The 17,500-nt window shown below is 66.0% G+C and overlaps 1 protein-coding gene across 1 annotated transcript in view; it reads right to left on the reverse strand.

The window, feature by feature from the left end:
* LOC145818212 (uncharacterized) overlaps positions 1 to 17,500 on the reverse strand; it is a 237,950-nt gene that overhangs the window by 200,226 nt on the left and 20,224 nt on the right. The gene's annotated exons all lie outside the window — the stretch shown is intronic.

The following is a 17,500-nucleotide window of genomic DNA, read 5'->3' on the forward strand; positions in this document are numbered from 1 at the left end:
CTACGGCGTCGCCCAACATGCAATGCCACGGCCTCGGCCCGCATGCCATGCCACGGCCTCGGCCCGCATGCCTTGCCACGGCGTCGCCCAACATGCCATGCCACGGCCTCGGCCCGCATGCCTTGCCACGGCCTCGGCCGCGCATGCCATGCCACCGCGTTGCCCGGCATGCCATGCCTTGGCCTCGGTCAACATGCCATGCCACGGCCTCGGCCTCGGCCCGCATGCCTTGCTACGGCGTCGCCCAACATGCAGTGCCACGGCCTCGGCCCGCATGCCATGCCACGGCCTCGGCCCGCATGCCTTGCCACGGCGTCGCCCAACATGCCATGCCACGGCCTCGGCCCGCATGCCTTGCCACGGCCTCGGCCGCGCATGCCATGCCACCGCGTTGCCCGGCATGCCATGCCTTGGCCTCGGTCAACATGCCATGCCACAGCCTCGGCCTCGGCCCGCATGCCTTGCTACGGCGTCGCCCAACATGCAGTGCCACGGCCTCGGCCCGCATGCCATGCCACGGCCTCGGCCCGCATGCCTTGCCACGGCGTCGCCCAACATGCCATGCCACGGCCTCGGCCCGCATGCCTTGCCACGGCCTCGGCCGCGCATGCCATGCCACCGCGTTGCCCGGCATGCCATGCCTTGGCCTCGGTCAACATGCCATGCCACGGCCTCGGCCTCGGCCCGCATGCCTTGCTACGGCGTCGCCCAACATGCAGTGCCACGGCCTCGGCCCGCATGCCATGCCACGGCCTCGGCCCGCATGCCTTGCCACGGCGTCGCCCAACATGCCATGCCACGGCCTCGGCCCGCATGCCTTGCCAAGGCGTTGCCCAACATGCCATGCCATGCCACGGCCTCGGCCCGCATGTCTTGCCAAGGCGTTGCCCAACATGCCATGCCACGGCCTCGGCCCGCATGCCTTGCCACGGCGTTGCCCAGCATGCCATGCCACCGCGTTGCCCGGCATGCCATGCCTTAGCCTTGGCCAGCATGGCATGCCACGGCCTCGGCCATCATGCCATGCCACGGCCTCGGCCCGCATGCCTTGCCACGGCGTTGCCCAACATGCCATGCCACGGCCTCGGCCCGCATGCCATGCCATGCCATGCCTTGGCCTTGGCCAGCATGACATGCCACGGCCTCGGCCCGCATGCCTTGCTACGGCGTCGCCCAACAAGCCATGCCACGGCCTCGGCCCGCATGACATGCCACGGCCTCGGACCGCATGCCTTGCTACGGCGTCGCCCAACATGCCATGCCACGGCCTCGGCCCGCATGACATGCCACGGCCTCGGCCATCATGCCATGCCACGGCCTCGGCCCGCATGCCTTGCCACGGCGTTGCCCAACATGCCATGCCACGGCCTCGGCCCGCATGCCATGCCATGCCACGGCCACGGCCCGCATGCCATGCCACGGCCACGGCCTCGGCCCGCATGCCTTGCTACGGCGTCGCCCAACATGCCATGCCACGGCCTCGGCCCGCATGCCGTGCCACGGCCTCGGCCCGCATGCCATGCCATGCCACGGCCCGCATGTCTTGCCACGGCGTTGCCAAACATGCCATGCCACGGCCTCGGCCCGCATGCCTTGCGACGGCGTCGCCCAACATGCCATGCCACGGCCACGGCCCGCATGCCATGCCACGGCCTCGGCCCGCATGCCATGCCACGGCCTCGGCCCGCATGCCTTGCTGCGGCGTTGCCCAACATGCCATGCCACGGCCTCGGCCCGCATGCCTTGCCACCGCGTTGCCCAGCATGCCATGCCACCGCGTTGCCCGGCGTGCCATGCCTTAGCCTTGGCCAACATGTCGAGCCACGGCCTCGGCCCGCATGCCATGCCATGCCACAGCCCGCATGTCTTGCCACGGCATTGCCAAACATGCCATGCCACGGCCTCGGCCCGCATGACGTGCCACGGCCTCGGCCCGCATGCCGTGCCACGGCCTCGGCCCGCATGACATGCCACGGCCTCGGCCCGCATGCCTTGCCACGACGCCGCCCAACTTGCCATGCCACGGCCTCGGCCCGCATGCCATGCCACGGCCTCGGCCCGCATGACATGCCACGGCCTCGGCCCGCATGCCTTGCTACGGCGTCGCCCAACATGCCATGCCACGGCCTCGGCCCGCATGCCATGCCACGGCCTCGGCCCGCATGACATGCCACGGCCTCGGACCGCATGCCTTGCTACGGCGTCGCCCAACATGCCATGCCACGGGCTCGGCCCGCATGCCACGGCACGGCCTCGGCCCGCATGCCTTGCTACGGCGTCGCCCAACATGCCATGCCACGGCCTCGGCCCGCATGCCATGCCACGGCCTCGGCCCGCATGACATGCCACGGCCTCGGACCGCAAGCCTTGCTACGGCGTCGCCCAACATGCCATGCCACGGCCTCGGCCCGCATGCCACGGCACGGCCTCGGCCCGCATGCCTTGCTACGGCGTCGCCCAACATGCCATGCCACGGCCTCGGCCCGCATGCCATGCCACGGCCTCGGCCCGCATGACATGCCACGGCCTCGGACCGCATGCCTTGCTACGGCGTCGTCCAACATGCCATGCCACGGCCTCGGCCCGCATGCCATGCCACGGCCTCGGCCCGCATGCCATGCCACGGCCTCGGCCCGCATGCCTTGCTGCGGCGTTGCCCAACATGCCATGCCACGGCCTCGGCCCGCATGCCTTGCCACCGCGTTGCCCAGCATGCCATGCCACCGCGTTGCCCGGCGTGCCATGCCTTAGCCTTGGCCAACATGTCGAGCCACGGCCTCGGCCCGCATGCCATGCCATGCCACGGCCCGCATGTCTTGCCACGGCGTGGCCAAACATGCCATGCCACGGCCTCGGCCCGCATGACGTGCCACGGCCTCGGCCCGCATGACATGCCACGGCCTCGGCCCGCATGCCTTGCTACGGCGTCGCCCAACATGCCTTGCCACGGCCTCGGCCCGCATGCCCTGCCGCGGCCTCGGCCCGCATGACATGCCACGGCCTCGGCCAGCATGCCTTGCCACGACGCCGCCCAACTTGCCATGCCACGGCCTCGGCCCGCATGCCATGCCCCGGCCTCGGCCCGCATGACATGCCACGGCCTCGGCCCGCATGCCTTGCTACGGCGTCGCCCAACATGCCATGCCACGGCCTCGGCCCACATGCCATGCCACGGCCTCGGCCCGCATGACATGCCACGGCCTCGGACCGCATGCCTTGCTACGGCGTCGCCCAACATGCCATGCCACGGCCTCGGCCCGCATGCCACGGCACGGCCTCGGCCCGCATGCCTTGCTACGGCGTCGCCCAACATGCCATGCCACGGCCTCGGCCCGCATGCCATGCCACGGCCTCGGCCCGCATGACATGCCACGGCCTCGGACCGCATGCCTTGCTACGGCGTCGCCCAACATGCCATGCCACGGCCTCGGCCCGCACGCCACGGCACGGCCTCGGCCCGCATGCCTTGCTACGGCGTCGCCCAGCATGCCATGCCACGGCCTCGGCCCGCATGCCATGCCACGGCCTCGGCCCGCATGACATGCCACGGCCTCGGACCGCATGCCTTGCTACGGCGTCGCCCAACATGCCATGCCACGGCCTCGGCCCGCATGACATGCCACGGCCTCGGACCGCATGCCTTGCTACGGCGTCGCCCAACATGCCATGCCACGCCCTCGGCCCGCATGCCATGCCACGGCCTCGGCCCGCATGACATGCCACGGCCTCGGCCCGCATGCCTTGCGACGGCGTCGCCCAACATGCCTTGCCACGGCCTCGGCCCGCATGCCATGCCACGGCCTCGGCCCGCATGCCTTGCCACGACGTCGCCCAACTTGCCATGCCACGGCCTCGGCCCGCATGCCATGCCACGGCCTCGGCCCGCATGACATGCCACGGCCTCGGACCGCATGCCTTGCTACGGCGTCGCCCAACATGCCATGCCACGGCCTCGGCCCGCATGCCATGCCACGGCCTCGGCCCGCATGACATGCCACGGCCTCGGACCGCATGCCTTGCTACGGCGTCGCCCAACATGCCATGCCACGGCCTCGGCCCGCATGCCACGGCACGGCCTCGGCCCGCATGCCTTGCTACGGCGTCGCCCAACATGCCATGCCACGGCCTCGGCCCGCATGCCATGCCATGCCATGCCTTGGCCTTGGCCAGCATGACATGCCACGGCCTCGGCCCGCATGCCTTGCTACGGCGTCGCCCAACAAGCCATGCCACGGCCTCGGCCCGCATGACATGCCACGGCCTCGGACCGCATGCCTTGCTACGGCGTCGCCCAACATGCCATGCCACGGCCTCGGCCCGCATGACATGCCACGGCCTCGGCCATCATGCCATGCCACGGCCTCGGCCCGCATGCCTTGCCACGGCGTTGCCCAACATGCCATGCCACGGCCTCGGCCCGCATGCCATGCCATGCCACGGCCACGGCCCGCATGCCATGCCACGGCCACGGCCTCGGCCCGCATGCCTTGCTACGGCGTCGCCCAACATGCCATGCCACGGCCTCGGCCCGCATGCCGTGCCACGGCCTCGGCCCGCATGCCATGCCATGCCACGGCCCGCATGTCTTGCCACGGCGTTGCCAAACATGCCATGCCACGGCCTCGGCCCGCATGCCTTGCGACGGCGTCGCCCAACATGCCATGCCACGGCCACGGCCCGCATGCCATGCCACGGCCTCGGCCCGCATGCCATGCCACGGCCTCGGCCCGCATGCCTTGCTGCGGCGTTGCCCAACATGCCATGCCACGGCCTCGGCCCGCATGCCTTGCCACCGCGTTGCCCAGCATGCCATGCCACCGCGTTGCCCGGCGTGCCATGCCTTAGCCTTGGCCAACATGTCGAGCCACGGCCTCGGCCCGCATGCCATGCCATGCCACAGCCCGCATGTCTTGCCACGGCATTGCCAAACATGCCATGCCACGGCCTCGGCCCGCATGACGTGCCACGGCCTCGGCCCGCATGCCGTGCCACGGCCTCGGCCCGCATGACATGCCACGGCCTCGGCCCGCATGCCTTGCCACGACGCCGCCCAACTTGCCATGCCACGGCCTCGGCCCGCATGCCCTGCCACGGCCTCGGCCCGCATGACATGCCACGGCCTCGGCCCGCATGCCTTGCTACGGCGTCGCCCAACATGCCATGCCACGGCCTCGGCCCGCATGCCATGCCACGGCCTCGGCCCGCATGACATGCCACGGCCTCGGACCGCATGCCTTGCTACGGCGTCGCCCAACATGCCATGCCACGGGCTCGGCCCGCATGCCACGGCACGGCCTCGGCCCGCATGCCTTGCTACGGCGTCGCCCAACATGCCATGCCACGGCCTCGGCCCGCATGCCATGCCACGGCCTCGGCCCGCATGACATGCCACGGCCTCGGACCGCATGCCTTGCTACGGCGTCGCCCAACATGCCATGCCACGGCCTCGGCCCGCATGCCACGGCACGGCCTCGGCCCGCATGCCTTGCTACGGCGTCGCCCAACATGCCATGCCACGGCCTCGGCCCGCATGCCATGCCACGGCCTCGGCCCGCATGACATGCCACGGCCTCGGACCGCATGCCTTGCTACGGCGTCGTCCAACATGCCATGCCACGGCCTCGGCCCGCATGCCATGCCACGGCCTCGGCCCGCATGCCATGCCACGGCCTCGGCCCGCATGCCTTGCTGCGGCGTTGCCCAACATGCCATGCCACGGCCTCGGCCCGCATGCCTTGCCACCGCGTTGCCCAGCATGCCATGCCACCGCGTTGCCCGGCGTGCCATGCCTTAGCCTTGGCCAACATGTCGAGCCACGGCCTCGGCCCGCATGCCATGCCATGCCACGGCCCGCATGTCTTGCCACGGCGTGGCCAAACATGCCATGCCACGGCCTCGGCCCGCATGACGTGCCACGGCCTCGGCCCGCATGACATGCCACGGCCTCGGCCCGCATGCCTTGCTACGGCGTCGCCCAACATGCCTTGCCACGGCCTCGGCCCGCATGCCATGCCGCGGCCTCGGCCCGCATGACATGCCACGGCCTCGGCCAGCATGCCTTGCCACGACGCCGCCCAACTTGCCATGCCACGGCCTCGGCCCGCATGCCATGCCACGGCCTCGGCCCGCATGACATGCCACGGCCTCGGCCCGCATGCCTTGCTACGGCGTCGCCCAACATGCCATGCCACGGCCTCGGCCCGCATGCCATGCCACGGCCTCGGCCCGCATGACATGCCACGGCCTCGGACCGCATGCCTTGCTACGGCGTCGCCCAACATGCCATGCCACGGCCTCGGCCCGCATGCCACGGCACGGCCTCGGCCCGCATGCCTTGCTACGGCGTCGCCCAACATGCCATGCCACGGCCTCGGCCCGCATGCCATGCCACGGCCTCGGCCCGCATGACATGCCACGGCCTCGGACCGCATGCCTTGCTACGGCGTCGCCCAACATGCCATGCCACGGCCTCGGCCCGCACGCCACGGCACGGCCTCGGCCCGCATGCCTTGCTACGGCGTCGCCCAGCATGCCATGCCACGGCCTCGGCCCGCATGCCATGCCACGGCCTCGGCCCGCATGACATGCCACGGCCTCGGACCGCATGCCTTGCTACGGCGTCGCCCAACATGCCATGCCACGGCCTCGGCCCGCATGCCATGCCACGGCCTCGGCCCGCATGACATGCCACGGCCTCGGCCCGCATGCCTTGCGACGGCGTCGCCCAACATGCCTTGCCACGGCCTCGGCCCGCATGCCATGCCACGGCCTCGGCCCGCATGCCTTGCCACGACGTCGCCCAACTTGCCATGCCACGGCCTCGGCCCGCATGCCATGCCACGGCCTCGGCCCGCATGACATGCCACGGCCTCGGACCGCATGCCTTGCTACGGCGTCGCCCAACATGCCATGCCACGGCCTCGGCCCGCATGCCATGCCACGGCCTCGGCCCGCATGACATGCCACGGCCTCGGACCGCATGCCTTGCTACGGCGTCGCCCAACATGCCATGCCACGGCCTCGGCCCGCATGCCACGGCACGGCCTCGGCCCGCATGCCTTGCTACGGCGTCGCCCAACATGCCATGCCACGGCCTCGGCCCGCATGCCATGCCACGGCCTCGGCCCGCATGACATGCCACGGCCTCGGCCCGCATGCCTTGCTACGGCGTCGCCCAACATGCCTTGCCACGGCCTCGGCCCGCATGCCATGCCACGGCCTCGGCCCGCATGCCTTGCCACGACGTCGCCCAACTTGCCATGCCACGGCCTCGGCCCGCATGCCATGCCACGGCCTCGGCGCGCATGACATGCCACGGCCTCGGCCCGCATGCCATGCTACGGCGTCGCCCAACATGCCATGCCACGGCCTCGGCCCGCATGCCATGCCACGGCCTCGGCCCGCATGCCATGCCACGGCCTCGGCCCGCATGACAGGCCACGGCCTCGGACCGCATGCCTTGCTACGGCGTCGCCCAACATGCCATGCCACGGCCTCGGCCCGCATGCCATGCCACGGCCTCGGCCCGCATGCCACGGCACGGCCTCGGCCCGCATGCCTTGCTACGGCGTCGCCCAACATGCCATGCCACGGCCTCGGCCCGCATGCCATGCCACGGCCTCGGCCCGCATGACATGCCACGGCCTCGGACCGCATGCCTTGCTACGGCGTCGCCCAACATGCCATGCCACAGCCTCGGCCCGCATGCCGTGCCACGGCCTCGGCCTCGGCCCGCATGCCTTGCTACGACGTTGGCCAACATGCCATGCCACGGCCCCGGCCCGCATGCCATGCCACCGCGTTGCCCGGCGTGCCATGCCTTAGCCTTGGCCAACATGTCGTGCCACGGCCTCGGCCCGCATGCCATGCCATGCCACGGCCCTCATGTCTTGCCACGGCGTTGCCAAACATGCCATGCCACGGCCTCGGCCCGCATGCCTTGCTACGGCGTCGCCCAACATGCCATGACATGCCACGGCCTCGGCCCGCATGCCTTGCTACGGCGTCGCCCAACATGCCATGCCACGGCCTCGGCCCGCATGCCATGCCACGGCCTCGGCCCGCATGCCTTGCGACGGCGTCGCCCAACATGCCATGCCACGGCCTCTGCCCGCATGCCATGCCACGGCCTCGGCCCGCGTGACATGCCACGGCCTCGGCCCGCATGCCTTGCCACGACGTCGCCCAACTTGCCATGCCACGGCCTCGGCCCGCATGCCATGCCACGGCCTCGGCTCGCATGACATGCCACGGCCTCGGCCCGCATGCCTTGCTACGGCGTCGCCCAACATGCCATGCCACGGCCTCGGCCCGCATGCCATGCCATGGCCTCGGCCCGCATGACATGCCACGGCCTCGGACCGCATGCCTTGCTACGGCGTCGCCCAACATGCCATGCCACGGCCCCGGCCCGCATGCCTTGCCACCGCGTTGCCCGGCGTGCCATGCCACCGCGTTGCCCGGCGTGCCATGCCTTAGCCTTGGCCAACATGTCGTGCCACGGCCTCGGCCCGCATGCCATGCCATGCCACGGCCCGCATGTCTTGCCACGGCGTTGCCAAACATGCCATGCCACGGCCTCGGCCCGCATGCCTTGCCACGGCCTCGGCCAACATGCCATGCCACGGCCTCGGCCCGCATGCCATGCCACGGCCTCGGCCCGCATGACATGCCACGGCCTCGGCCCGCATGCCTTGCTACGGCGTCGCCCAACATGCCATGCCACGGCCTCGGCCCGCATGCCATGCCACGGCCTCGGCCCGCATGCCCTTCTACGGCGTTGCCCAACATGCCATGCCACGGCCTCGGCCCGCATGCCTTGCCACCGCGTTGCCCAGCATGCCATGCCACCGCGTTGCCCGGCGTGCCATGCCTTAGCCTTGGCCAACATGTCGTGCCACGGCCTCGGCCCGCATGCCATGCCACGGCCTCGGCCCGCATGTCTTGCCACGGCGTTGCCCAACATGCCATGCCACGGCCTCGGCCCCCATGCCTTGCCACCGCGCTGCCCAGCATGCCAATGCACCGCGTTGCCCGGCGTGCCATGCCTTAGCCTTGGCCAACATGCCACGCCACGGCCTCGGCCCGCATGGCTTGCCAGGGCGTTGCCCAACATGCCATGCCACGGCCTCGGCCCGCATGTCTTGCCACGGCGTTGCCCAACATGCCATGCCATGCCACGCCACGGCCTCGGCCCGCATGCCATGCCACGGCCTCGGCCCGCATGCCATGCCATGCCACGGCCTCGGCCCGCATGCCATGCCACGGCCTCGGCCAGCATGCCATGCCAAGGCCTCGGCCCGCATGCCTTGCCACGGCGTTGCCCAGCATGCCATGCCACCGCGTTGCCCAGCGGGCCGTGCCGCGGCCTCGGCCCGCATGCCTTGCGACTGCCTTGGCCAGCGTGCCATGCCACAGCGTGCCATGCCTTAGCCTTGGCCTACATGCCATGCCACTGCCTTGGCCAGCATGTCGTGCCACCGCCACGGCCAGCATGCCATGCCGGTCCGTTGCCCAGCATGCCACGGCCGTGGCGGCATGGCAAGCCACGGCCTCGGCCAGCATGCCATGCCACGGCCTCGGCCAGCATGCCATGGCACTGTCTTGGTCAGCATGCCATGCCATGGCACCGCCTTGTCCAGCACGCCGTGCCGCAGCGTTGGCCAGCATGCCTTGGCCGGCATGCCATGCCAATGCCTTGGGCCAACATGGCGTGCCACGGGCTGGGCCATGCCGGTCCGTTGCCCGGCATGCCACGGCCGTGGCGGCATGGCAAGCCACGGCCTCGGCCAGCATGCCATGCCCCGGCCTCGCCCAGCATGCCATGGCACGGTCTTGGTCAGCATGCCATGCCATGGCACCGCCTTGTGCAGCGTTGGCCAGCATGCCTTGGCCGGCATGCCATGCCAATGCCTTGGGCCAACATGGCGTGCCACGGGCTGGGCGAGCACGGCATGCCACGGGCTGGGCGAGCATGCCACGCCACGGCCTTGGCTAGCAGCAAGGCATGCCACGGCCTCGGCGAGCATGCCATGCCATGCCAAGGCCAAGGCCAAAGCCAAGGCCAAGGCAGTGGGCAAGGCCAAGTCCCTGTGCAAGGCATGGCCAAGGCCAAGGCAAAGGCCAAGGCCGCGGGCAAAGGCCAAGGCCAAGGCCAAGGCCATGGCGTGCCACCGCCTCGATCGATCTTTTTGAACATGATTCTTTTATAATCTTACCCAAACCGTGCAACACAATTAAAAATGCACTACAATCAATTTTAAATGTCATTCCCTATTTTTTTGCAATTTTTCTGGAGCTTTTCGAATTTTTAAAGCCCTTATTGGGCATAAAAAAATCAAAATAAAATAAAAAAAATGAAAAAAATAATTTAATAATTTCTATAATTACTAGTGAATCATCCTTTAATTATGGGAATTTTTCCATAATTTTTTGACTATTTTTATTAATTTTTATTATTTTTTAAGTATTAATATCGAAATAAATTAAAATAAAATATTTTCTGTAAAAAAATATTTTTTTTAATTTTTTTTATGGTGTATTAAATTATTTCCTACAACTTTCATGTTGAAAGTTTTGGCAAAAAACCATTACTTTTTAAAAAAACCCCATTATGACTCCTCGAACATGCTTGATGTTTCCTCCTGCCAGATTGAAAAGGGCTTAACAGGCTATTATAAGGGGGGGGCACCTCCCTTGCCCAGGGCAAGGCAGTGGCAGGTACGCCCCATGTTGGGCGCGGCCTGGGCTGCGGCCTTGGGTTACATGCACTGCGGCTCGACCGCGGCCTGGGCTGCGGCCTGGGGCGGCTCGGCCGCGGCCTTGGGCGGCCTGGACCGCGGCCTTGGGCGGCCTTGCGCGGCCTGGGCGCGGCCTTGGGCGGCCTGGGCGCGGCCTTGCGCGGCCTGGGCGCGGCCTTGGGCAGCATGGCGTGGCATGCGCGCGGGCGTGGGCGGCCTGGCATGCGCGCGGCATGGGCAGCACGGCATGGCATGCGCACGGCCTGGGCGGCCTGGCATGCAGCCGGCCTGGCATGCCCGCGGCGTGGGCAGCACGGCATGGCATGCGCACGGCCTGGGCGGCCTGGCATGCAGCCGGCCTGGCATGCCCGCGGCGTGGGCAGCACGGCATGGCATGCGCACGGCCTGGGCGGCCTGGCATGCAGCCGGCCTGGGCAGCACGGCATGGCATGCGCACGGCCTGGGCGGCCTGGCATGCCCGCGGCGTGGGCAGCGTGGCCTGTGCGAATACCGCGCGCGTGGTCTTTTGACCACGGTGCGCGTGTTGCGCGCATGGTCGCGCACGCCTTTGCACGCCTTCGCACGCAACGCACGTCTAGTGATAAGAACCGCAGCCAAGGCAGCCCAGCCCCAAGGCCAAGGCCAGCAGCATGGCATGCCACGGCGAAGGCAGCCCAGCCAAATCCAGCAGCATGCCATGCCAAGGCCAGCAGCATGCCATGCCACGGCCAAGGCAGGCCAGCCAAAGCCAGCAGCATGCCATGCCAAGGCCAAGGCCAGCAGCATGCCATGCCACGGCCAAGGCAGCCCAGCCAAAGCCAGCAGCATGCCAAGCCAAGGCCAAGGCCAGCAGCATGCCATGCCACGGCCAAGGCAGCCCAGCCAAAGCCAGCAGCATGCCATGCCAAGGCCTAGGCCAGCAGCATGCCATGCCACGGCCAAGGCAGGCAAGCCAAAGCCAGCAGCATGCCATGCCAAGGCCAAGGCCAGCAGCATGCCATGCCACGGCCAAGGCAGCCCAGCCAAAGCCAGCAGCATGCCATGCCAAGGCCAAGGCCAGCAGCATGCCATGCCACGGCCAAGGCAGCCCAGCCAAAGCCAGCAGCATGCCATGCCAAGGCCAAGGCCAGCAGCATGCCATGCCAAGGCCAAGGCCAGCAGCATGCCATGCCACGGCCAAGGCAGCCCAGCCAAAGCCAGCAGCATGCCATATCACGGCCAAGGGCAGCAGCATGCCATGCCACGGCCAAGGCAGCCCAGCCAAAGCCAGCAGCATGCCATGCCATGGCCTAGGCCAGCAGCATGCCATGCCACGGCCAAGGCATGCCAGCCAAAGCCAGCAGCATGCCATGCCAAGGCCAAGGCCAGCAGCATGCCATGCCACGGCCAAGGCAGGCCAGCCAAAGCCAGCAGCATGCCATGCCAAGGCCTAGGCCAGCAGCATGCCATGCCACGGCCAAGGCAGCCCAGCCAAAGCCAGCAGCATGCCATGCCAAGGCCTAGGCCAGCAGCATGCCATGCCACGGCCAAGGCAGGCCAGCCAAAGCCAGCAGCATGCCATGCCAAGGCCAAGGCCAGCAGCATGCCATGCCACGGCCAAGGCAGCCCAGCCAAAGCCAGCAGCATGCCATGCCAAGGCCTAGGCCAGCAGCATGCCATGCCACGGCCAAGGCAGGCAAGCCAAAGCCAGCAGCATGCCATGCCAAGGCCATGGCCAGCAGCATGCCATGCCACGGCCAAGGCAGCCCAGCCAAAGCCAGCAGCATGCCATGCCAAGGCCAAGGCCAGCAGCATGCCATGCCACGGCCAAGGCAGCCCAGCCAAAGCCAGCAGCATGCCATGCCAAGGCCTAGGCCAGCAGCATGCCATGCCACGGCCAAGGCAGGCCAGCCAAAGCCAGCAGCATGCCATGCCAAGGCCAAGGCCAGCAGCATGCCATGCCACGGCCAAGGCAGCCCAACCAAAGCCAGCAGCATGCCATGCCAAGGCCTAGGCCAGCAGCATGCCATGCCACGGCCAAGGCAGGCCAGCCAAAGCCAGCAGCATGCCATGCCAAAGCCTAGGCCACCAGCATGCCATGCCACGGCCAAGGCAGCCCAGCCAAAGCCAGCAGCATGCCATGCCAAGGCCAAGGCCAGCAGCATGCCATGCCACGGCCAAGGCAGCCCAGCCAAAGCCAGCAGCATGCCATGCCAAGGCCTAGGCCAGCAGCATGCCATGCCACGGCCAAGGCAGGCAAGCCAAAGCCAGCAGCATGCCATGCCAAGGCCATGGCCAGCAGCATGCCATGCCACGGCCAAGGCAGCCCAGCCAAAGCCAGCAGCATGCCATGCCAAGGCCTAGGCCAGCAGCATGCCATGCCACGGCCAAGGCAGCCCAGCCAAAGCCAGCAGCATGCCATGCCAAGGCCAAGGCCAGCAGCATGCCATGCCACGGCCAAGGCAGCCCAGCCAAAGCCAGCAGCATGCCATGCCAAGGCCAAGGCCAGCAGCATGCCATGCCACGGCCAAGGCAGCCCAGCCAAAGCCAGCAGCATGCCATGCCAAGGCCTAGGCCAGCAGCATGCCATGCCACGGCCAAGGCAGGCCAGCCAAAGCCAACAACATGGCATGCCAAGGCCAAGGCCAGCAGCATGCCATGCCACGGCCAAGGCAGCCCAGCCAAAGCCAGCAGCATTGCATGCCAAGGCCTAGGCCAGCAGCATGCCATGCCACGGCCAAGGCAGGCCAGCCAAAGCCAGCAGCATGCCATGCCAAGGCCAAGGCCAGCAGCATGCCATGCCACGGCCAAGGCAGCCCAACCAAAGCCAGCAGCATGCCATGCCAAGGCTTAGGCCAGCAGCATGCCATGCCACGGCCAAGGCAGGCCAGCCAAAGCCAGCAGCATGCCATGCCAAGGCCTAGGCCACCAGCATGCCATGCCACAGCCAAGGCAGCCCAGCCAAAGCCAGCAGCATGCCATGCCAAGGCCAAGGCCAGCAGCATGCCATGCCACGGCCAAGGCAGCCCAGCCAAAGCCAGCAGCATGCCATGCGAAGGCCTAGGCCAGCAGCATGCCATGCCACGGCCAACGCAGGCCAGCCAAAGCCAGCAGCATGCCATGCCAAGGCCTAGGCCAGCAGCATGCCATGCCACGGCCAAGGCAGCCCAGCCAAAGCCAGCAGCATGCCATATCAAGGCCAAGGGCAGCAGCATGCCATGCCACGGCCAAGGCAGCCCAGCCAAAGCCAGCAGCATGCCATGCCATGGCCTAGGCCAGCAGCATGCCATGCCACGGCCAAGGCAGGCCAGCCAAAGCCAGCAGCATGCCATGCCAAGGCCAAGGCAGCCCAGCCAAAGCCAGCAGCATGCCATGCCAAGGCCTAGGCCAGCAGCATGCCATGCCACGGCCAAGGCAGCCCAGCCAAAGCCAGCAGCATGCCATATCAAGGCCAAGGCCAGCAGCATGCCATGCCACGGCCAAGGCAGCCCAGCCAAAGCCAGCAGCATGCCATGCCATGCCTAGGCCAGCAGCATGCCATGCCACGGCCAAGGCAGGCCAGCCAAAGCCAGCAGCATGCCATGCCAAGGCCTAGGCCAGCAGCATGCCATGCCACGGCCAAGGCAGGCCAGCCAAAGCCAGCAGCATGCCATGCCAAGGCCAAGGCCAGCAGCATGCCATGCCACGGCCAAGGCAGGCCAGCCAAAGCCAGCAGCATGCCATGCCAAGGCCAAGGCCAGCAGCATGCCATGCCACGGCCAAGGCTGCCAGCCAAAGCCAGCAGGATGCCATGCCAAGGCCTAGGCCAGCAGCATGCCATGCCACGGCCAAGGCAGCCCAGCCAAAGCCAGCAGCATGCCATGCCAAGGCCTAGGCCAGCAGCATGCCATGCCACGGCCAAGGCAGCCCAGCCAAAGCCAGCAGCATGCCATGCCACGGCCAAGGCAGCCCAGCCAAAGCCAGCAGCATGCCATGCCAAGGCCAAGGCCAAGGCCAGCAGCATGCCATGCCACGGCCAAGGCCAAGGCCAAGGCAGCCCATCCGAAGCCAGCAACATTCCATGGCAAGGCCAACGCAGCCCAGCCAAAGCCGGCGGCATGCCATGCCAAGGCCAAGGCCAGCCGCATGTCTTGCCACGGCCTTGTCCCGCAGCGTGGCGTGCCTTGGCCTTGGGCTAGAACATCGCATGCCACGCCCTTGGCAAGCAATCCTGTCCCTCGTGTAATTGCCATTTGGTTTGGCTTTGACTTACGTATATGTTGCCCTGCGAAATGCTTGTCCCTCGGGTAATAGCCGGTTTGGTTGCCTTTGACTTGCGAACACGTTGCTAGTGCTTTCCCCAGTGGAAGCTTGTTGGGAAAAGTATGTCCCTCGGAAGTTGCCTGTTGCGTTTGTTATTTGCATTCGAGCTATCCGATGCTTGCTGGGTTTCTCTAAGAGTTTTTGCACGTTCGTCGGGCTTTTTAATTATTTATTTACTCATAAAAATTATAATAAAATAAATTAAAAATAAAAAAATAATTAAAAAAATTACTATAATTACTAGTGCCTCATCTTATAATTGTTGGAATTTTTCTAGAATTTTTTGAGTATTTTTAGTAATTTTTATTATTTTTTAAGTATTAAAATTGAAATAAATTAAAATAAAATATTCCGGTGGCCAAATATTTTTTTATAATTTTTTTTATGGTGTATTAAATTATTTCATACAACTTTCATGTTGAAAGTTTTGGCAAAAAACCATTACTTTTTAAAAAAACCCCATTATGACTCCTCGAACATGCTTGATGTTTCCTCCTGCCAGATTGAAAAGGGCTTAACAGGCTATTATAAGGGGGGGGCACCTCCCTTAAGGCTGGCCAGTATGGCCAGGCCACAGGCCACGCCTATGCCTAGGCGGGCGCTTGGCACATGCCATCGCTTGGCTTGTGGCATTGGCTTGTGGCATCGAAACTACATAGCCAAGCACGGGATGCGTCGAGTGGCGGCCCGCGGCGGTGGCGGTGGCACGTTGGCCTAGGGCAGCATGCCATGCCACAGCCTTGGCCAGCAACATGGCATGCCAAAGCCTTGGCCAGCAGCATGCCATGCCCTGGCCTTGGCAAGCATGTCATGCCACGGCCTTGGCCAGCAGCATGCCATGCCACGACCTTGGCCAGCAGCATGCCATGCCCCGGCCTTGGCCAGCATGTCATGCCACGGCCTTGGCCAGCAGCATGCCATGCCACAGCCTTGGCCAGCAGCATGCCATGCCACAGCCTTGGCCAGCAACATGGCATGCCAAAGCCTTGGCCAGCAGCACGCCATGCCCCGGCCTTGGCAACCTTGCCAAGCCACGGCCATGGCCAGCAGCGTGCTATGCCCCGGCCTTGGCCAGCAGCGTGCCATGCCACGACCTTGGCCAGCAGCTTGCCATGCCCCGGCCTTGGCCAGCATGTCATGCCACGGCCTTGGCCAGCAGCATGCCATGCCACGGCCTTGGCCAGCAACATGGCATGCCGCGGCCTTGGCCGGCAGCATGCCATGCCGCGGCCTTGGCCGGCAGCATGGCAAGCCCAAGCCTTGGTCAGCAGCAGCATGCCATGCCAACGCCTTGGCCAGCAGCATGCCTTGCCACGGCCTCGGCCATCAGCATGCCTTGCCACGGCCTCGGCCATCAGCATGCCTTGCCACGGCCTCGGCCATCAGCATGCCTTGCCACGGCCTTGTCCAGCAGCATGGCATGCCCGGCCTTGGCCAGCAGCATGTCATGCCACGGCCTTGGCAAGCATGCCAAGCCACGGCCTTGGCAAGCATGCCATGTCCCTCGGGTAATTGTACAAGTTGCCTTGCGAAATGCATGTCCCTCGGTTAAATTGCCATTTGGTTGGCTTTGGCGTGCGAACGAGTTGCCTGTGCTTTCCTTGTGGAAGCTTGTTGCGAGAAGTATGTCCCTCGAAAGTTGCCTGTTGCGTTTGTTATTTGCATTCGCGCTAACCGGTGCTTGCTCGGCCTCTCTAAATGTTTTCGCGCGTTCGTCGGGCTTCTTGGTCCTTCGGGGGGTGATTCGTTTTGGGGGGCTGGTGCACAGTGTACGTCGTGGCGCGTGAGTTGTGTTCGGTTTGTGCGAGTTGGACGGATCCCTGCCTGTGCAGCGAACTCCACTGGTGCATTCCTCCATGTCCCTCGGGTTGTCTTCGACTCGCCTTCGGGTTGCTTGCGCTTCCCTAGTGGAAGGTGCCTTGCGAAAAGCGTGTCCCTCGGGTAATTGCCATTTGGTTGGCTTTGACGTTCGAACGAGTTGCCTATGCTTTCCTAGTGGAAGCTTGTTGCGAAAAGTATGTCCCTCGAAATTTGCCTGTTGCGTTTGTTATTTGCATTCGCGCTAACCGGTGCTTGCTCGGCCTCTCTAAATGTTTTCGCGCGTTCGTCGGGCTTCTTAGTCCTTCGGGGGGTGATTCGTTTTGGGGGGCTGGTGCACAGTGTACGTCGTGGCGCGTGAGTTGTGTTCGGTTTGTGCGAGTTGGACGGATCCCTGCATGTGCAGCGAACTCCACTGGTGCATTCCTCCATGTCCCTCGGGTTGTCTTCGACTCGCCTTCGGGTTGCCTGCGCTTCCCTAGTGGAAGGTGCCTTGCGAAAAGCGTGTCCCTCGGGTAATTGCCATTTGGTTGGCTTTGACGTTCGAACGAGTTGCCTATGCTTTCCTAGTGGAAGCTTGTTGCGAAAAGTATGTCCCTCGAAAGTTGCCTGTTGCGCTTGTTACTTTCATTCGCGCTAACCGGTGCTTGCTCGGCCTCTCT

Source organism: Camellia sinensis, unplaced genomic scaffold (assembly GCF_055761805.1).
Source record: "Camellia sinensis isolate YWXY unplaced genomic scaffold, ASM5576180v1 Unanchor6, whole genome shotgun sequence".
In the NCBI taxonomy this organism is placed as follows: Eukaryota; Viridiplantae; Streptophyta; class Magnoliopsida; order Ericales; family Theaceae; genus Camellia; species Camellia sinensis.